This window comes from Buteo buteo, chromosome 10 (assembly GCF_964188355.1).
Source record: "Buteo buteo chromosome 10, bButBut1.hap1.1, whole genome shotgun sequence".
Classification (NCBI taxonomy): Eukaryota; Metazoa; Chordata; class Aves; order Accipitriformes; family Accipitridae; genus Buteo; species Buteo buteo.
The window spans coordinates 36,091,028-36,109,264 of record NC_134180.1 but is presented as its reverse complement, the minus strand read 5'-3'; the positions used below and the strand labels follow the sequence as shown (position 1 = coordinate 36,109,264).

The window sequence follows — 18,237 nt, the reverse complement described above, 5'->3', positions numbered from 1 at the left end:
GCATTCCAGTGCTAGGGATTAGGAGGGGTCTCTTGCGTCACTTTGTCCTCCAGCTGCCTGGAGGGTAGCGCAGGGGGACAGGCAGGGATCCCTCCCTCCACGGCGCAGCACGATCCGTCATCCCGCAGGCTGGTGGATCAGCCTGTGCAGCTGCAGTTGCCTGATCCTAGCGAGGGAGGAGGCATGCTCTCCATCTATTATGGTAAATTTATGCCTGGAGTGATTTACTTAATCCATCTGTGATGCCATGAAAGCAGATGTGAGAAGAAACTGCCCTGCTAAGTCTCATAGACTCCTGCTTCCCCCCCCCCGCTAACCTGGGAGGTTATGATGAGATTTTAGAGTCACTCCAATTAGATATTTTTTTTCCCAGTCCCTTTTTCTAAGGACTTGCTTTTTTGTCCTCTCCTCTGACCTCTCACTCATGTTTTCATCACTGCAAATGAGGTGGGTAGTGATGGTTCTGCTTTTGGTTTTTTATTTTTTAATGACCAGAAACACCCAGTCATAGGAGGAGGCTTTGGGGCATTTTGCACTAGAGATTCTTCTGTTCTGTGAAATATCTTTTATTAAAACTGTTATTCACAAATCAAAGCAAAGTTGCCACCTGATTAAAACTTGATAGGATTAATTTCTTTCCAGGCTGAATGAATTTAATGACATAACCATAAAGGTTTGTCTTTTTCCTCCTTAGGAATTTCCTCGTTTAATTTTACCACTGCAGCAAAGGAGGATAACGGCACCATTTCCTATAAACATCTGGACTTGTAGAAAGTTAGGAAAGTGATTTTTGGTATGTAGAATGATAAACAAATGCACAGATGTAAAAAGGAGATTTGTGTTTCAGACTGAATGGTTGTACAGTGGCTACAGTTTTCAGATTTCTATAAATTGGCAGAATTTTATCCGTAGCCTTAAGAGTGTCTTAGGCTCATTTGAATTTTTTTTAATGAAATATTCAAAATGAGATCATCCCACCTGAATAGCTGGCCAGGCTCAATGTTGCCATTTAGCAATAAGTATCTGACTTGTCTGTTAAAGTATATTGGGGCAAATCTCCAAGAATTACTTGATCTTAGGAAAAGATGGTAAATTTTAGACAGATGTTGTTGGGGTTTTTTTTCAATAAAAAGGGGAGAAATGTGTGCTTCCCCCAGAGTACGGCCTACTTGAAGAACTCATGGCTGTGCTTTGAAGCGGGTTGGGTATTTGACAAATGTCTCTCTGAAGTCTTAGCTATTCCTAAGTTTTCCCCTGATTCCAGTTAGCACCTTGGGGACGTATTGTATGGAGAGGAGGTGAACAGTCATTGCAAAACTGCCTGCATTATGTGATGTTTCCCAGCTGTCATGTACTCCTGTGTGGCATTTTGTTAGGCTTATAGCTAACCTCAGCTTTCCTTGATTGGCATGTTGACATTAGAATTTCCTTTCCCTACTGTAGCTTACTACCAAACTTGGAAGCTATAACATTACCTGTAAGATTCTGGATCAAGTCTGTGCTCTGAGCCAATGTACCGGTAGCCTTGATGCAAAGTGCTGGGTCACAGGATATGGAAACACTTGGATGATTGCTTTCAAAAACTTTAAAGTCTGTTTCTTCCTTTTGCTTTTTAAAAATCTCTTTGCAGCCTGGCACGGCACACACGTACTTAATAATCTAGGCTTGTCTCTGTGTAAATAATTAATCAGAAAGGGAAAATAATATAAATCCTAGCTATCATATTGCTATTAAAATTGCAGAAGCATTAGTGCATCCAATAAGTATTGTTTCTGTAATTAGATAACCTTTCTGGGCTGTATCAGCACTTAGAATAGGGAACATATGACCATCTGCTTGGAGGCACCCATGGTAGGAAGGAAGAAGCTTTGTTTCATGTGGAGGCATGGATTTCCTTGCAGAGAGAAGGTATTAGCCTAGCACAGGAGCGGAGGGAATTTATGCCTCTCTTATCCAGTCCTTGGCTCAAGCAAAGTTATTTCTCTGAGAGCTGCCCTAACATGTGGCAGTAGAGGTCTGCCTTAGCTAATCCAAGGTCGGGATCACCGGGACCCAAGTCAGCCCCAGCCGCGTGTCTCTCTGCTTCAGTCCGGGTGGTTTAACGTCCCGGCTTCGCCCCTCTACCGCTCGTGCCGGCAGGTGGGCAGAGACCCCGAGCTGGGCAGGCGTCTGTGCCCCCACTGTGGGTTGGCAAAAAACTGTTTTCAGCTCAAAGGAAGTGTCCTCTGGACTTGTTCTTGACCTGGAATAATCATTTCCACAGACCGATGAGGTGAAACAGTGGGGATGGATAGTTAAGCTGAGTAACTGGGGAGCTGCCAAGTCGTTTCCCCAGATTTCTAGGTTTTGCCCTTGATTGCAGAGCTTTCAGTCTGCAGGGAAATGAGCAGGTGAGGGAATACACTGCAATTGCTAGATTCTTGCCTGTGACTTAAACCCACATTCTGTTGGGCAAAGATGGACAAATATTCACTATTTCCCCAGCTGTGTCGCCTATATCACTTCTTCCAGACTGCAGCATGCCTATTAGCAGCATCTTAACATTGAAAGGACATAAACTCATAACCGTGATTTTTTTTGTTTTTTTCATAAATGATGCATCCTTTTTGCTGAAATGCTGATAAAATCCTATCAAGACACTGCTGAATTTCTGTAAGAACAGCATTCCCAGTAATACCAAATAGTTCAGGTTGCAGCTTGAAGTCTTAGTACTCATGGCAAACAACCAGGCTTTGGTATGTGGGTACAATACTATAAAATAATTATGCAGAGAATTCACCCTATTGAAGAAGATGTGTGTGAGTTTTTTACAATGTGTTTGCTAGGCAACTTGGCTCTCCCAGCAGGGACATACATGGGCTGTACCTGCCTTTATCCTCTGGAGAGACCTGGGTTTAATTCTGTCTTACTCTAGATTATATATGGAAAAGAATCTGGCTCTGTCACCACTCTCATTACTGCATATTTTTTCCATATGGCAAAGCTAACATATGGTTAGTAGAAATTAGGGTATTTCTATTGCCTAGGTCCAGGACTGGATTAGAATGGATGGTGTTGTCTAGGACAGACATATGGACAGATGTTTTAGGAGCATCTTATTTAGCATTCATCAGATTTATACAGCATAAGAGTCAATTCTACCATCTCGTAGTCTCGAAAGTGTGAAGCTTCTCCACAGATTAATTTAAACTGGATTTTTCAGGGGAGCCTAAACAGGTTAGGTATCAATCCCATTACATTTTAATGGGAAGCGGACACTTTTCTTTATTAGGTTCTTTTGAAAATCTATCACTTAAAGATCAATCAGTGGAATAATTGAAATTGGACCATATCTTAGTTGCCAACAACTAGTTGAGGTTTGGGGCTTTTTTCAAGTGTCTAAATCACTCTTAAATGATTTGAAAAAGCCTTTGTGCGTGCTGGCATGGTGGGTGAGTTTCACAGCCTCTGTTCTCATTCAGACATAACTGCTAGAGAGAATTAAAACCCCAAATAAACTAAACCCAAGCAGAAAGGAAGGTTGTTTGCCTTTTGCTTTCCTTGGGGACAACGATAGTAAAGTTCTGGTTTTGACAGAAATTCTCAAACCAGCCAAACCACCCCATCACTGATGGAGAGGATGGTCCATGTGTCCTCTCTCCCGTCACTACTGTGTCAAAGTCTGGGGCCTGTAGTTCTGTAGGGCTGCTGGGCAGCTGTCTTTTGTCCATGTCCAGCTCTTTTCAAGGCTTTTAAGCAGGCCAGGTCTTGCTTTTCTTTTTTCACCCGCCAACATTTCCTTTGCACACATCCATGTGTGCATGCATTTTTGCTGTTGCAAATGAAGACTGAAGAAAAATATTTCCTCTCTTGTAGGCAAATAAGCAAAGGAGAAAAAAAATCTGCCTATAGTAACAGTTCCAGAGCAGCTTTATTTTTCTTGGAAGCATCTGATGGATGAAGCTGGTCAATCATCCAGAAGCTAGTTAAAGTTGTTATACAGGATGAGGACTCCAAATCAAAAATAAATTATCCTCCAGCTGCCTCTGAGTTCTCCAGCACATCCTATCACAAGGGTGCTCCTTGTAAAAACGTTTCTGTGAGCAACGTGTGCTGTTCTGATAGCTACCCATTAGCCCTCTGCATTGCAAGCTCAGTGCTTCTGCCAGTCAGGTTAATGCTGAGTTATGGAGAATCTCCTTTCCTAGAGGGGCAGTGCAGTGGGTAGCCTGTCCCATTGGTCAGCATATTTTTCATTTGTAAAACACTCCAACTCTGTCACGTTAGGCACAGCTACAAGTGCATTGTAAAGGAATATGTGCTGGATATGACCTATTGAAATAATTTAGTCATTTGTTCACGTTAGCTGATGAACTGATTTTCACCACGGAAATCCATACATATGTGATTTTTGATTTGCTGTTAGTAAATGTTTCCTCTATATTGATGTTTAAAATAAAATTCATACTAATATTGGTTGGAGGTAATAACAATTGAATTACTCCTGTTACAAGAAGAAATTAACTATGGCATGTAATCTGTTGAAGTTAAAATGCTGTAGTATGTGTTAATTTTATATTGCTACCAATTTTTTTATTGTAATGTGCCTTTCCAAATTGCTGTTTTCAATGACTCTTGATTCCAAACCTGAAAATTTTCATTTGTTTATCTCTTATTCTTGTGTCTATTGATTTTTGCCTTCTGAGGTTGTGGGTCTATACTTTTCTTTATTTTTCTGACTCCTAATCCGAGAGTGAATGCTTTTTAGCTGCTTATAAGAAGCTAATTATAAAATACACATAGTTAATTATTTTTTTTTAAATGTATAGTTGATATATCACAAGAGTAAAGGGGACTCTAAGCAAAAAATATGCAGGAAATAAGGTGTTAGTTTGCCACACCTGTGACTCCTTAGCAGCATGTGTCGCTGATTTTCATTTGCCTCTGCCAATTTACTCAATAACTTAAACCGGTAGCTGAAGGCTGTGTCCCTGAAGTAGGATAGAAGCAGGGAAAAAAGGCTTGGCTGATGTGTGTGGGGAATATATTTGCAGTTGAACTACGATGTCATCTGCACGGTCTTTCTAACTGTTAAGTTGTACAGCTTGTTAAGAGGGAAATGTGAGTATTTGTTGGCTAGGAGCTGCTAATGTGGGACCTCGCTCTGTGACCAGAGACATCCCTGTAACCCCTCTGCCAGCGTGGAGCTCTGACCCCAGTGGTTTGATACGGGCCCTGGGGTTTCTGCAAGATCTTCTGGTTGCGGAAGCAGTGTTTTAATTGTGCTTTATTCTGCAGGTATGTGTGAGTGTTGTTTGTCAAAAGTGCCTTGTGGAATGGTGGTATAAGACTCTTGCTAAGCAATGTTTGCATCTAATTTCTAAAGTAATCTCTTTCCATGGTAATAAGGGTCATCCTCCAGCATGTGTGGAGGAAGAAGGCCTTGGCTACAAATATCCTGATTTTTCTCTTCAAAGGTGCTCTGTTGCTCGGTAGAGTTAAGGGCACCTAAGAGCTTTTAAAGAAAGCAGCTCTGGCCTAAAGTTGCATGTGTTGGAGTTGGGAGGAGCAGCTAAGCCTAATGGGAAGCATTTTGGGAAGTCTTACTGTATTGGGGAGCAGTATGGGAGCGGAGGCGCTGTGAAATACCCAGTGCCCAGAGTAGCACTGGGCAAGCCTGCCCTGAAGTTCTGGGAGATTCCTGTGTATGTAAAGATATATTTCTGTATCTGTATGCCTGATGTGTTTATGTAAGTTTATGTTAGAGACAACATGGTCTGTAGCTCGTGCTTTGAGTCTAGGATGAGCAGCTGCCTCTGGAGATGGAGCAAGGACTCCCTAAAGACTGGCCTGGCCCTGGGTGTATCCCCAGGGATTTACCTGTTGGGTCCCTGTCTGCTCTTACTTGGAGGGGCTTTCTGAAGGGAGCCAGGAGAAGTCTCTGGGTGTACAGACACCAACCAACTTGTGTTTGAAAGTAGGAGCATGTAGAACTGTGTCCACAATCAGAGGGTTCATGTGTAGCACCGATCACTTTGTGCCTGTTAACTGTAGTGTGTGGCCATGTGGGATGGGATTGGAGATACCTACATCGCCTGTAGAGGAGTTCACATGTATGGCTTGATGGACTGCAGGGCAGTGGAACCAGACTGAGCAGCGTGGCACGCGGCAGAGGGATGGGTGTCTGATGCTGCTGCCAGACAGGGGGTTTGACCGCAAGCCCCTTCACTTCCATGCAGCAGTATGGACTCAACCAGAGTATAATGTGTGCTGGTGCATGCCAGATCAATGTATATGTGTGTATACTTTGTTCAGTGCATGTGTATCAGTGCATATACTCATTTAAGCAGAGCAGTGCATCATACAGATATGTGCAGGGACGCCAGCGTTGCGCAGAACTGCTACTGCAGTGCTGATATATGAATGCGAGCTGGGGTCTTGCTGGTGAACAATTCTGCATTTTCCTAACTCAAATTCCCTGATAAGTCTATTAGCCTTGAACCTCTTTCTCCCTCACCCCTCCCTGTTTCCATTGTACAAGGCAGGCAGTCCTTCATCATGGCACTGAGAATTATTTTCTTGTTTTAAATCTCAGTTTGAAAATGTCAAAGTTCAGATTTTGGAGAGAGAAGTCTGGGTGCTAAAAGCAAGAATGTTCTTTTTAATTAGAGTTATGCCCTCAAGCAGTGAGAAAGCATTATGTTTTTATTCTTCCTCTGTACTTGTTCCAAAACCTTTTACATGATCAGACTAAAAGGTAAGTGCAAATGAGTAAGCAGCTAAAGGAGTAAAGCAGATTCATAAAAAAACCAGGGAGAACTGCAAGTCTTGCTATTTTATATTTATAAAATAACTGACATTTTAGACTATGTTGCTGTTCCTAGAGACAAGATATTTGAAAAGACCATTTCCAGACCAGAACATTGTGCTTTTGGTTGTGTGTGTGAAGTGCTGTTTGTATGACATCTTTTTCAGCACTTTCAGTAACTTGATATAAGTGACATGATGCTTCAGCCAGGGAGGCTGAATAGATGCAGCTCTCCATTCCTAAGGCCTGATATAGTTGTGTGTGCACCAGTGAGTGTGATGACCCTGTGGGTATCCAGGGCTTCTCCCCCTTGCAGTACAACTAGAGATAAATCATTTACTCCTTGTCTTGGTTTACTGCTAAGTGGGCTTTAAACATCAGCGATCATAATGAATTTTGGAAATGAAAGACAATAGATCACTAGTATAAGTTACTGGAACACAAAAAATGAGACATTTGGGAGGGGGAAGAATGAATATTTAAAAAAAAACAACCAACCAACAAACAAAAAACCCAAACCAAACATCCTGAAACTCCAATGCAGTTTTTTCTAAAACATTAGCAGAGTCTTTGATTTATTTTTTTAGTGGATGCTGTAGCACCCACACTAGTGACAGATACCTGCTTGTGAATGGATGATAAATGTATTTGCATTTTTCCATGGGTCTGTATCTCTTTTGGCACTGGAGATACATATGACTGGCCTGGAGATGCCAGGACTATGTTGTGCTTGAAGCTTCTCAGCTGTAGCCGAGAGTGGCAAACACCATGCATCACTTGCGTGAGCCTGTGTACCAAAGCCCAATTCGTGTCACGCAGTTGTGTGGTTCCTTCCCAAATTGTCTGCTCTCTGCCTGAGCACTGTGGGCCTGGCTCTGGGCAAGTACCAGTCTGTGAAAACTAACCAAGCCTTCCCCCATATTCATCAAATCTAACTGTTCACACAGCTTCTGTGTAAGCTATTTGCCCCCAGAGGTGCCCGTATGCTACACAAGATAGAGTCCCCTAAAACATGCACTTGCAGATACATTCCTGCATAAATTATATTGATGTATTACATGAAACACACATCAGCCAATGTGTGAAACTCTGACAGGCAGGAAACTTTGAGATAAGAGAGGAAAAAAAAAATCTCACCTTTTCTGGCTTATGTTTTTCCTGATAAATATTCTTGCTGTGAGTGTTATAAAGGAGGATGTTATTTGATGCAAGATACAGAAATAGGAAGGTGTTATCTGGAGAGGAAGGCACTTTGTTTACCCTGTTCCATCTTTGCCACAAGGTTGTTCTCTGAGAGAGTGTGGGGGGGGAAAGGCCTGATTTTTAAAGGTATCTGGGGCTTCCTTGTCTTTTTCACGGCATATTTTTTAATGTGGGCCAGTGCATAGCTCCATGTTGGGCTGCCCTGTGGGGCTCGTAACCCTCAGGCTGGGAGTGGTGCTCGCTGTTAATTCTGCAAATCCCGAAATGGAGGAGGAGGTGAAAGCTGCAGCTGTGTGTTTATCTTTTAGTGCGTTGGGCGGTGAGAATTCCAATCCAGGGCTAGATACCCTTGAATATGATTCAAATACACGGCAGAGTCAGTTGACCTGGAAGCCAAGCATTGCCCGTGCAGGCAGCCGGTATGCCGTGACACCTGAGCGCAGGACAACCTGCGTGGCTGGCCCGCGGCACGTTGGAGACCTGACCGGGACAGATGCCTCTGGGCAACGCTGTCGTGTGCAGCATAACGCAAACTGGGGGAATTCTTGCTGGAGTAGGTATTTGCAGAGGCAAACTCACTGGAGGCTGCCGGCGTATTCTAGCCATAAAGCAATACCGCTTTTGGGAATAGGAGGAGACCACCGGTAGCCCCTGGTGAATGGAAGCTGCGTTCACACCGACTTTCAGGCTTTCTCTGTGCCCGCAGGAGTGTGGTGTCGGGGTCTGGCTGGGATGGCGCCAGCCCTGGCGGTGCTGCCGCCTGCTTTGCCTTGGGCTTCGCTGCTGCTGCAGCAGCAAACAGCTGAGAGGAGGTTTCTGGGTTATGGTGGCTGCTTTTCCAGCCTCCACTAAACTAAATCATCTCATTAGAGAGATGCCTGGAAAAGATGCATCATGGCTGTAGCTATGCTTTGGACCTGTGGTTTGAACAACAGATGCATCTTGTATCCAGAAGCCTGCATGTGTCTGAGACCAGATTTTTCTCTTATGGGTGAGAACTCGGGAGGATGAAAGGGACCATGAGGAGGGTGATTTAATGGAGCACTGATAAAGTCTGACTAAAAGAAACAGACTTCTATTTTGTTTTGTTTTTCTCTTGCTTTTACTGGTTCATTAAAAAGTGTTTTATTTACTTTAAAGGTTTTGTATTTATTCCCACCACAAGGGATGGAGTGAGGGAGGGCAGAGAAATCAAAAAGAAACATTTTGATAGCAGTTGCTGTCTGTCTAGATGCCAGCTTTCTTCAGGGAAAAATCTTAACTGGCATGCTAGCTTGTTGAGTCTTGAATAATAAATAATGAGGTGCAAGGTGGACAGATGGGTGATGGATGGGTTTTGCAAGGCTTAAAGGGAGGAGAATTTCCTTTTCTTTTACTGATTTTTTTTAAGCCTGATTTAAACAAAACAGAACTAGATTATCAGCTGAAAAAATCCACATCCTCCCATTTAAATGGAGTTTCATTTCAACTAGGTTTAAGAAAACAATTTGCCTTATTTAAAGTAATTGTGTCTCCATGTGCAGCAGTGCTGGGGATCCCTGAGCTGCCCCAGGGGCTGGGTTTCTGTTATTGCCCCAGGTTTTAAAACATGAAGCAGAGGATGTTCACACAAGGTCCTCTCCCTTAGTGATACTATCTTAATTTTCTTTTTTAATTGTCCTTAATAATGAACGATTTGAGTCTGGAAATAAATCTTGAGCTGTGTATGGCAGTGCAATAATAAGTGGAAATGTGCATCTGTTTGTTTTGACAGGGACCATCTCTTGTGAAGGTGTTTATTGTTGGTTCCTCTTTTCCAAGGTGTTGGCAGTTGCTTCTGTTCTCTGCTGTGGAGTGTAGATATCAGGATTTTATGGCCTGGATTTTTGCATTCCCCATTTTTGAAGTGATTGAAGATTATTCCTGGCAAATCAGCCTGTGAAGGGCTAGGTATTTTTTGTGACATTGAAATGACTAAAAAACCATCATGTTGTACCTGTGTGGGGCTGAGTGCATGTCCCTGCATCCCACTACCAGCTGAGTTTCCCAGCTGCTCCCTGCTAGGACATGGGGCAGCAGTGGTATGCTGGGAGCAGTTGAGTGGAGAGGGTGATGCAGTAGGATGAAGTTCCTCTGCCTTTGTTCTGCTGGGAGATGGTAAAACTGTCTCCTGGCTCTTTTCCATTGGGCAGCGGTGCTGGAGTGTTCGCTGTTTCCCTGGGGGATTACAGGAGTCAAAGATAGGTTAAATGAATGAAATTTAATGGCCTAAATAGGAGCTCAAACTGCATGATCAAAGTCCCTCGAATCCTGCTGCCAACTCGTCCTCTCCACTCTCTCCTGAGTCAAGTCAATCCCCTTCCCCAGGCAGTAACTTCAGTTCTCACCAGCAGATGCAGCTGGCTGCCTCCTTCAAACTTCTCCCCAGGGCTCAGCTGCTTTCATCTGTGCTCTCACTCGGCACACTTGTGAGCTGGTCCTGCTGCATCGGCACCAGAAAGCGTGAGCCACCTGGGAGATGAAGATGAGGATGTGTCTCTGAAAGAACTCTCTATTATTGTGTAGCCCCCTACCACCAAGCTTGAGGTGCACCTAGTTGTAATGGGGGTGCTTGATCAAACTCTTCGTTGGCACACGTTGACCTGGTGGTGGGAGACCCTGGCTTGTCCTCTCCCCGTGCTAGTGACCCCCGCCAATTCCATCCCTGGGGTTATCAGCATATTGAAACACCTTGACTCCGGGTGACTTCTGAAATGCTGTGTCTCATGCAAACTGCATAAGAGAACTTCTAATCTTTCAATTAAAAAGCCAACTATAGAAGAGGCTGTCTCAGCTGCTCTGCCTTGATAAGAAGGGAAAGCTTTACAACTCGCTGTCAAGTCGTAACTCCTTCGTGCACACACAGGCCTACCCTGCCAAAAGCAGGCAGAAATGCAGACAGAAAACCTCCCATCAGTTTCATCTCTTTACTGAAAACTATCTTGTCTGACAGTGAGTCTTTTGAAGATAGACGTTTCCCACCTGTAGAACTCACCTAGGACTGGCAGCATCCCATCGCTGTTGCCTGAGGTCTTTCCTGTGTTCCCTCGCTGAGTCTCGCAGTCTGAGATTCCCTCTCTGCTCCTGCCTATTGAAATATGAAAATAAAATAAAAACCAGACCTTAAGAGCACAGGTCTGGCTGTTAAACCCAAACACATCGGTGTTTAGGCATCAAAAGCTTAATCATCCACTATTTATCCACTGGTGGGAGAACATAAGTTTAAGTTGATGGCAACAGAAGAATTCCTACAAGTGTTTTTCCACTTGTAAACATTTAGGATGAAGGGAAGTAACTGCCTTAGGTTAAAATAAAAAAACCTTGCCTTGGACTCCGGGGTTACTGATCAGGAATGTCTATTATTTGGGCAATGCTTCTAATCAGCTGAAATAGCATGTGCTGTGTCAGAGGATTACTCTAGGAAATGAGTATTACGTTTGATTATAACATTGATTTTGCACTTATTAAATCCTAGCCAAAGAAGGTGTCGAAGAATATTATTTCTATCCAGAAGTGTTTTGTTACAGGCAGCATTTGTGCTTGTTAAGCCTTCTCTTAAGCTGGTGGTTATCCTTTAAGAACAGTGTTCATTGACTGAAGTGGGGGCACTGGTATGCTTTGCTGAGAAGAGGGAAGCCCAGACATTTAAAACAGCTTTTCTTTGATTGCTGGTGGTGCCTATGCATGAGTACATGTATGCATCTGCCTTAATGGGGGTGATGCTCCAAGTGCCAGACTGCCTAGTGGCATGGGACATGTTTATTTCAGTGGTCTGGGCCTTTGGAAAACTTCCATAATTGTTTACTGGGAGAGTTTGTTTAATAAATGGGAGGGAGTAAGGACCTGCCTCCAAGATCTTAGCACGTCTGCCTTCAAGCACAGGAGTCTCTTGATGTGTTTGAGCCTGGAGGCCTGAGCCAGGCTCAGGGGGTGTGTGTGGGGGAAGCAGTGCTCCCAGAGGAACAGGATATCTGGTAGAAAGAAAATATTGAGTAATATGAGTTTAAATAAGCAGCTAGACACTGTTTTTTTGGTATTATTTGTAGAAATGGAGGATGGTTACTGTTGAGGTTATTTATTTAACAGTCAGAAGAGACTGTTGTGAGCGAGTGTCCTTTCCAGCATCCCTATGAATGTCACTTGATGGCTCCTAATTCCATACACCACCAAATGAATCATAACTTTAGCTTGGGCTAAGGTGTTGCTGCTGGGAAGATACCCAATCTTGTGTACAAAGTAAACCTGTGAATTGGTTCTGATTCTATAAAGGGCAGTATCTGTGTGAAAGTATGTGCTGCATATTGGGCAGATGAGTGTGCATGAATGTTGACAAATACATTGGAAGGCTCAGTGGTGGAGTATAGATTTATTTTGAAACCCCACCAAATGACCATGATAATGCCACTGATGATCACAGTGTCATGTAGAGTTCAGTCCACTAGAGATGTCAGCTGAAGGCTATGATCAGGTATTACATGCCACCTGAACCTCCATACCAGCCCAGGTGTGTGCTCTTTGCCCATGGCAAGTAGAAGGTGATGCAATTTCATACCTAGTGATGATATAAAGGAAGGGTAGGAGATGCTGACTGTCCTAACTATTATGCACATCTCTGGGGGTATTCCTAGCCCACTGCCTATGACCTGGCTGGTTCACAGCAACCTGTAAAATCCTGGACACCAAGAAGTTAATTAGCTGCTTCCTATCTACCAGCTAAAGGCTATGTGCTGTTAGAAGGGGACACCAGAAACCTGGAATGTGGTGGTCTCCTTCTGAGTCAGCTAATCTATAAACATTAATCTATTATGCCAATTAAATGCTTAGAGAAGGTGAAGCACTATGTAAGTGCCAGGTGTTGTGGGAAGCCTGGGTCATTGCAATGCCAAAGGTGCCATCTGATGGATGGGAGATTAAACAGAGGTCTCCACTACAACTGCTCATTAATAATTCTGTAGCATTTTTTCGTGACAGAAATCTTCCCTGGGAATTGAAGGTGAACTCCCGATCAGGATCTGAGCTTTTTTTTTTTCAGCTTCTGGCCAGTAAAAATTGGATGCAATGCTGAAAACCAGTATGAGCTATGAAAAACACTAACCTGAAGGTAACAGATGGTAAAAGAATAATGATGGATCCAGTCAACAATAATTTCCTGTCCTATAATTTCTTCTGGCTGTGGCACTATACTGCAAGCTGAAAGGCTGAGCTAATTTCCGGACTGTACCACGGTCTTTCTGTATGATGTGAGATCAGATCATATAGGTCCATGCTCCTCATTTTGGATGCCTGGCTTGATTCCCCTGAGATGATATTGAGCTGATTGTTCTTCCAGTGCTTATGCTGACCGTGTCTGGGGCTGGACCTGGTCCTCGGGCTTAGCAGAGGGCTTGAAGCTCTGCTTGCCAGCAGCTAGCTCAGCAGTGCTGAGCAATGCCCAAGTGCTCTGGAGGTTGGATCCTGTGCAATTTGGCTGGTACCACAGAGAAGATAGCCCGAGCCGAATCCCCCTCTAGATCTAGGCTAGTGCTTAGCCAGACAGGGAGCCTTCCAGTCAAACCAGTGCTTAGTCCCTGAAAGCGGAGGCATCCAGAGTTAATGCTGCTTGTAGGCTGGAAAGGGAATGAAAACCCGCCTCCTTTACAGCAGCATATTATGGCCGCGTTCGGTAATATTTATTAGGTAATGATGAGCTGTACTATTGAAATGCCTGTAAATAAGCAAACCGTCTACAGATGGCCACTTAATAGGCTCTGCTACTGGGTTGTAATACCTGACCCCATGCGCAGATGTTGCTTTCCTCCAGCAGCTGTGCCGCACAGGTCTGCTTTCTGCCAAGGAAACCTTCCCTACCTTCTCCAGCTGAATTTCAGCTTCTTGAAGTCTATGTATCCCCCCCACCCCCCTGCCCCAATACTGTTCCCAAGGTATTATTTCCACAGTTTGTTGTTTGGAAAAGCAGGCTGTGGTGCCTGTCATCCTTTGTGTGTGCTTTGTCTTTGTGCCAGCTCGCATCCCGAGGAACTGCAAAGTGGCACCCGTGCTCTCTGTCTCACAGCAGGCATGTTTTGCATTTACTGACACATGGGGAGTGACTGACTAATACTAACATGAAAACAATTCTGACAGAACAAGGGCTTGATGCAGGGGGAAAAAAAAAAATATCCAGGAAAACAGAGCGTGTTCAGCATATGCTATTGCTTTCACCAGTTCAATAAATATTTATTGTATTTCTTATAATTGAGTTTCTCCAGTGTAAACCTAAGTGGAAGAGAGTGTAAGGAGAAGTTTAGGCAGATGGCCTTTTTTAAAAAAAAGCAAACAAAAATAAAACAAGGTGCCCCACCCAAGCACACCAGCAGAGGTTTCTCACAATATAAACGAGAAAATATTCCAAAAGAGATTTCTCCCAGCAGTGCAGATAAGGGGGGGGGGAAAAAAAAACACCAAAACAATAGCAGAGAAAATGCAGACCCCCCAGCCACCTCTCTGTGTTGATTTGGGACTTGTGGTGTGCTTGTGTGAGGGAATCTTCATCCAGAAAATTGATGCTGGATGAAGCCTTTCATCATCAGAGCTTTTAGACACTTTAAAAAAAATAAATTTGTGGTTAGGAGGCAATAACTGAGGCCATAGTAACAGACAGTCTGAATCCATTAAAGATGAGATGATAGAAAAGATACCTGATCTGGTGGGAATAAATCTAAAAATCCATAGGTCTCATGTTGGCTGGTTATTCTGCTGGATAGCTTTCCCCTGGTCACATCTCGCTCATTTCTGCAGCTGACTGTTGGACCTGATTTTTTTTTTTTCTACCCACTGTGCTTGCCTTGGTTGAGCTGTTAAAGCCCTGCTCCTTGGATTTAACGAGAGTCTTCAGGCTGTTTGAAATTTGTCATTCTTAATGCTGCTTTTTGGCAGAAGCATCCATGTTCTGTGACATTTCCTGTTAATTTAGAGCCACTTTGGAGCATCTGTAAATGGTCATGAGATAGGAATTTTAATTGTTTTAATTATATTTCTATCTTTCCCAACCCCCTTTCTCCAATGGACCTTTTTACATTGCATCAGAGAGAATTTTCTTCCCCCCCCAATACATTTTTCAGATACTGACATCTGGAGACATTCATCAAAGAATAACTTCTATTAGAAACCAAAAATCCATTAATGAAGCTGGAACTATTTGCATAGTAGAAATTATACTTAATAACCTTTAAGGGGAAAACTCATGTGATTGATGTAGAATACAATTATAGTTAATGGTCAGGGTGCAGGGGTGTTAAAGCCTGTTGTTTTTCAGATCCACTCTTCAGTCTCTGGCACGCTGGGGCTGGTGCTCCTTTGCAGGGCACAGGAACTGGAGGAGGGGGCTGTTCCCAGTAACCCCACTGAAGGGTGTCATCTGGGGAGCACATTATACCTGAAAGCTGCCCTGCTGAGGGGGAAGAGGCACCTAACATGCAGCAGAGAGCAGGGCTCGTTTGCAGCAGCTAAGCTGTTCGCCAAGACCTGTAGAAATGCAATAGCATTTCTTTTGGTTCCATTGGAAAAAAGCCATCAGTAGGGACTGCTGCGTTAAGAAAGGAGGAAAAAAAAAATAAAATGAAGTTTGCTTCAGACTTGAGTGTCTAACGCCCGGCTGCTTTTGCCTCCTATGTGAAGGGCACAGGGAGACTCCAGGATGAAAATGTTGCCTGTAAATGGCCATGGATGTGATAGACTTTTTTTTTCTTTTTGGAAAGTTCAGGTATCTCACAAAGATGGGTTAATGGAGCAAGCAGGCATACAGCCCAGAAGGTCACTGGAAAGAGGAATTGTGCAAAGCTGGCACAGATGCTGACCATGTGCGCTGCAGGGGAGCTGCCTGGAGCAAGTCAGGGCTAACTCCTTTAAAAGAAATGATTTTGCACCAGCATGGAGGAGGTAGCTGGGAATCGGACCTGTGTGTCTGGCTTCTGCCTCTGTGATTCAGAAGGGAGCTTGGCTTTCTCTCCTGCAGCTACACTGCTGCCCTGGTCCCAATGGGAGCCCACCGAAGGGGGCCAGCTAATCCAGTTCAGCTCCCAGCTGGGGAAGGGTAGGACCCAGCACATAGCCAAGTGACAAGGGGATAACCTGGTAAGTCTCTAACTCGGTTGTATTTGTGCGCCTGTGTAATCAAGTGAGCAGGTTGCGCTCTGGATTCATAGCAGAACTTTTCTGCTGAACTAGGTGATATTTCTGCAATTTTGAGCTGCTTAAATCCAGTGCGTAGTGTTACTGTTAGTTCTGTGGTACCAGTATCCAAGAAGGGTTAGTGCTGAGATCTTTAACAAAGTCCTTTAAAGTACTGTCTCAGGACACATAATTGCGTTACTACAGAGCTGCCCCTTTCTCATCTCTGTGCTTTCTTTTCTTGGGTACCACCTGTTGCGTTTTCATTCTCCAGCACTTGGGTCCTGGCCCTTGGCCAAACAAACAAAATTATTCTAATTCAACATAAAGGTAAAGGCATAGTAGCATCTCCTGTGTTTGAGGTGAAGGGCTGAGCTCTGGGGAAGCAGATGGGTGTTTTGGAGTCTGTGTGTACTAGAAGCAAAACAGTGAGGAGAAAAACAAGCCTGTGGAGAGGAACCTCAACTATTTAGGGGACCTCTCATTTGGTAGGGCTGGCCACTCAATCCTCTCCATTTCTGCCAGAGAAATATCAATTCTAAATTCCCCTTCTTTTAAAAATTCAAAGCAGCAAGCAAGCCATGAGGATTGCTATGCTCTCTGAGCGGGGCTGAAGACTGAAGATGCCTCTCTCACACAGGACTAAGAAGGGAGCAGAAGACACCTGCGTTTCACCACCTGCCCGTGCTGGGCCCAGGGCTGCTGGGTGTAAGGCACAGCACCGCAACGGAGGGGCACGGGGGGCCTGACGCAGTTCTCCCCACGGATGCGGCGCTGCAGCAAAGGTGCTGCGTAGGAGGATGCTGAAGTTCTGTATCCCTCTAAGGATTTCTGGATTACAGAGTTTGTTTTTCTGTTTTTAAAAGGATCAAAGTTTCTAAGCTGATTTTTCATTCAGATGTCTAACTGATAGTGGTGACAGCAGAGGAAATCAAAAGAGGGAATTATTGTCTGTGCATCTCAGTTAGTCATTCTTGTGGCTGCCTTTATCTGTGAGAACATTTCTGTTCCTTAAAGCCACACTTAACATAAACACAAAACCTTTTTGGCAGGTGGGCTCTGTGCTGGTACTTGGATTTTTGGATTTCTCTGTGACAGATGGAATCTTTGTCCCTTTCAGATCTGGGGCTTTGCACTTGCATTCTGTTTTCAACTGCCTTTTTATTTATTACTCATGAAAGGGAAACAACATAAAGGAAGCAGAAAAAAGACTATTTAGTATTTTTCAAGGAAAAAAAAACCCAAACCTGAATGAAGACCTTCCATCAATACTCATGAACTTGGGGTCATCTTAATATGTTTTTGCAAGCTGACTTCCTTTAACCAGAGCATGATTCCCTATCACATGTAAGCTTGCATTTTAGAGTTTCAGGATTCTGTGTACCAAAGAATTAGCCCTGAGAAATTATAATTGGTAATGATAGAGGACAATGGCTTTGCATCCTTGTAGATAGTGACCACCGTATTTAAAACTCGAGCAGTGCCAGTCCTTATCTACCCGTAGTATAATCTGACAAGATATCCTGGTACAGACTAGCCCAAGCATATAAGTAAGTGTTTCAAAGAGAAAGGGCTCCTTGCTGTGTGGCCTGTTTGCCACTGTATGCTCTTTAGTCATGCCTGTAATTGGACTGCAAACACTCTCTGCGCTGGACTTGCCAACCTTAGATGAATGTGAGGCCTGGAGGGGCCACTTGACATCCAGACTCTTCATAACTCTGCAAATACAGATTTGAAGTTTAGGGCATGGCCTGGCCTTCTGTGGGAGGCAGCTGCAAAGAAGCAGGCGATGCCTGTAGCTCTAGTTGAATCAAAAGGTGCGAAAAAGGCAGGGCACAGCTCTCCCTCCCTCTCTGCGGCAGACCTGATTTCATATTCTAGGCATCCCTGCACCTGATGCCTCCACAGTGTGAGTGGGAGTTCAGTGAGTAAGTTACAGAGCAGCCTTGTCGAGGAGGCAGAGCAAGCTCAGCATACCTACTTTGGACAAGAAAACAAACCCTCCTTCTCCAGGTACCTTATGTTGTTTTTGTTAGCCACCCACTCAAAAAATAAATAAAACTTAAAATTTGCTGGCCAGT

General features: G+C 43.9%; 1 protein-coding gene across 1 annotated transcript in view; it reads left to right on the top strand.

Moving 5' to 3' along the window:
* Window positions 1-18,237, top strand: part of AGBL4 (AGBL carboxypeptidase 4) — a 957,921-nt gene that overhangs the window by 647,642 nt on the left and 292,042 nt on the right. The gene's annotated exons all lie outside the window — the stretch shown is intronic.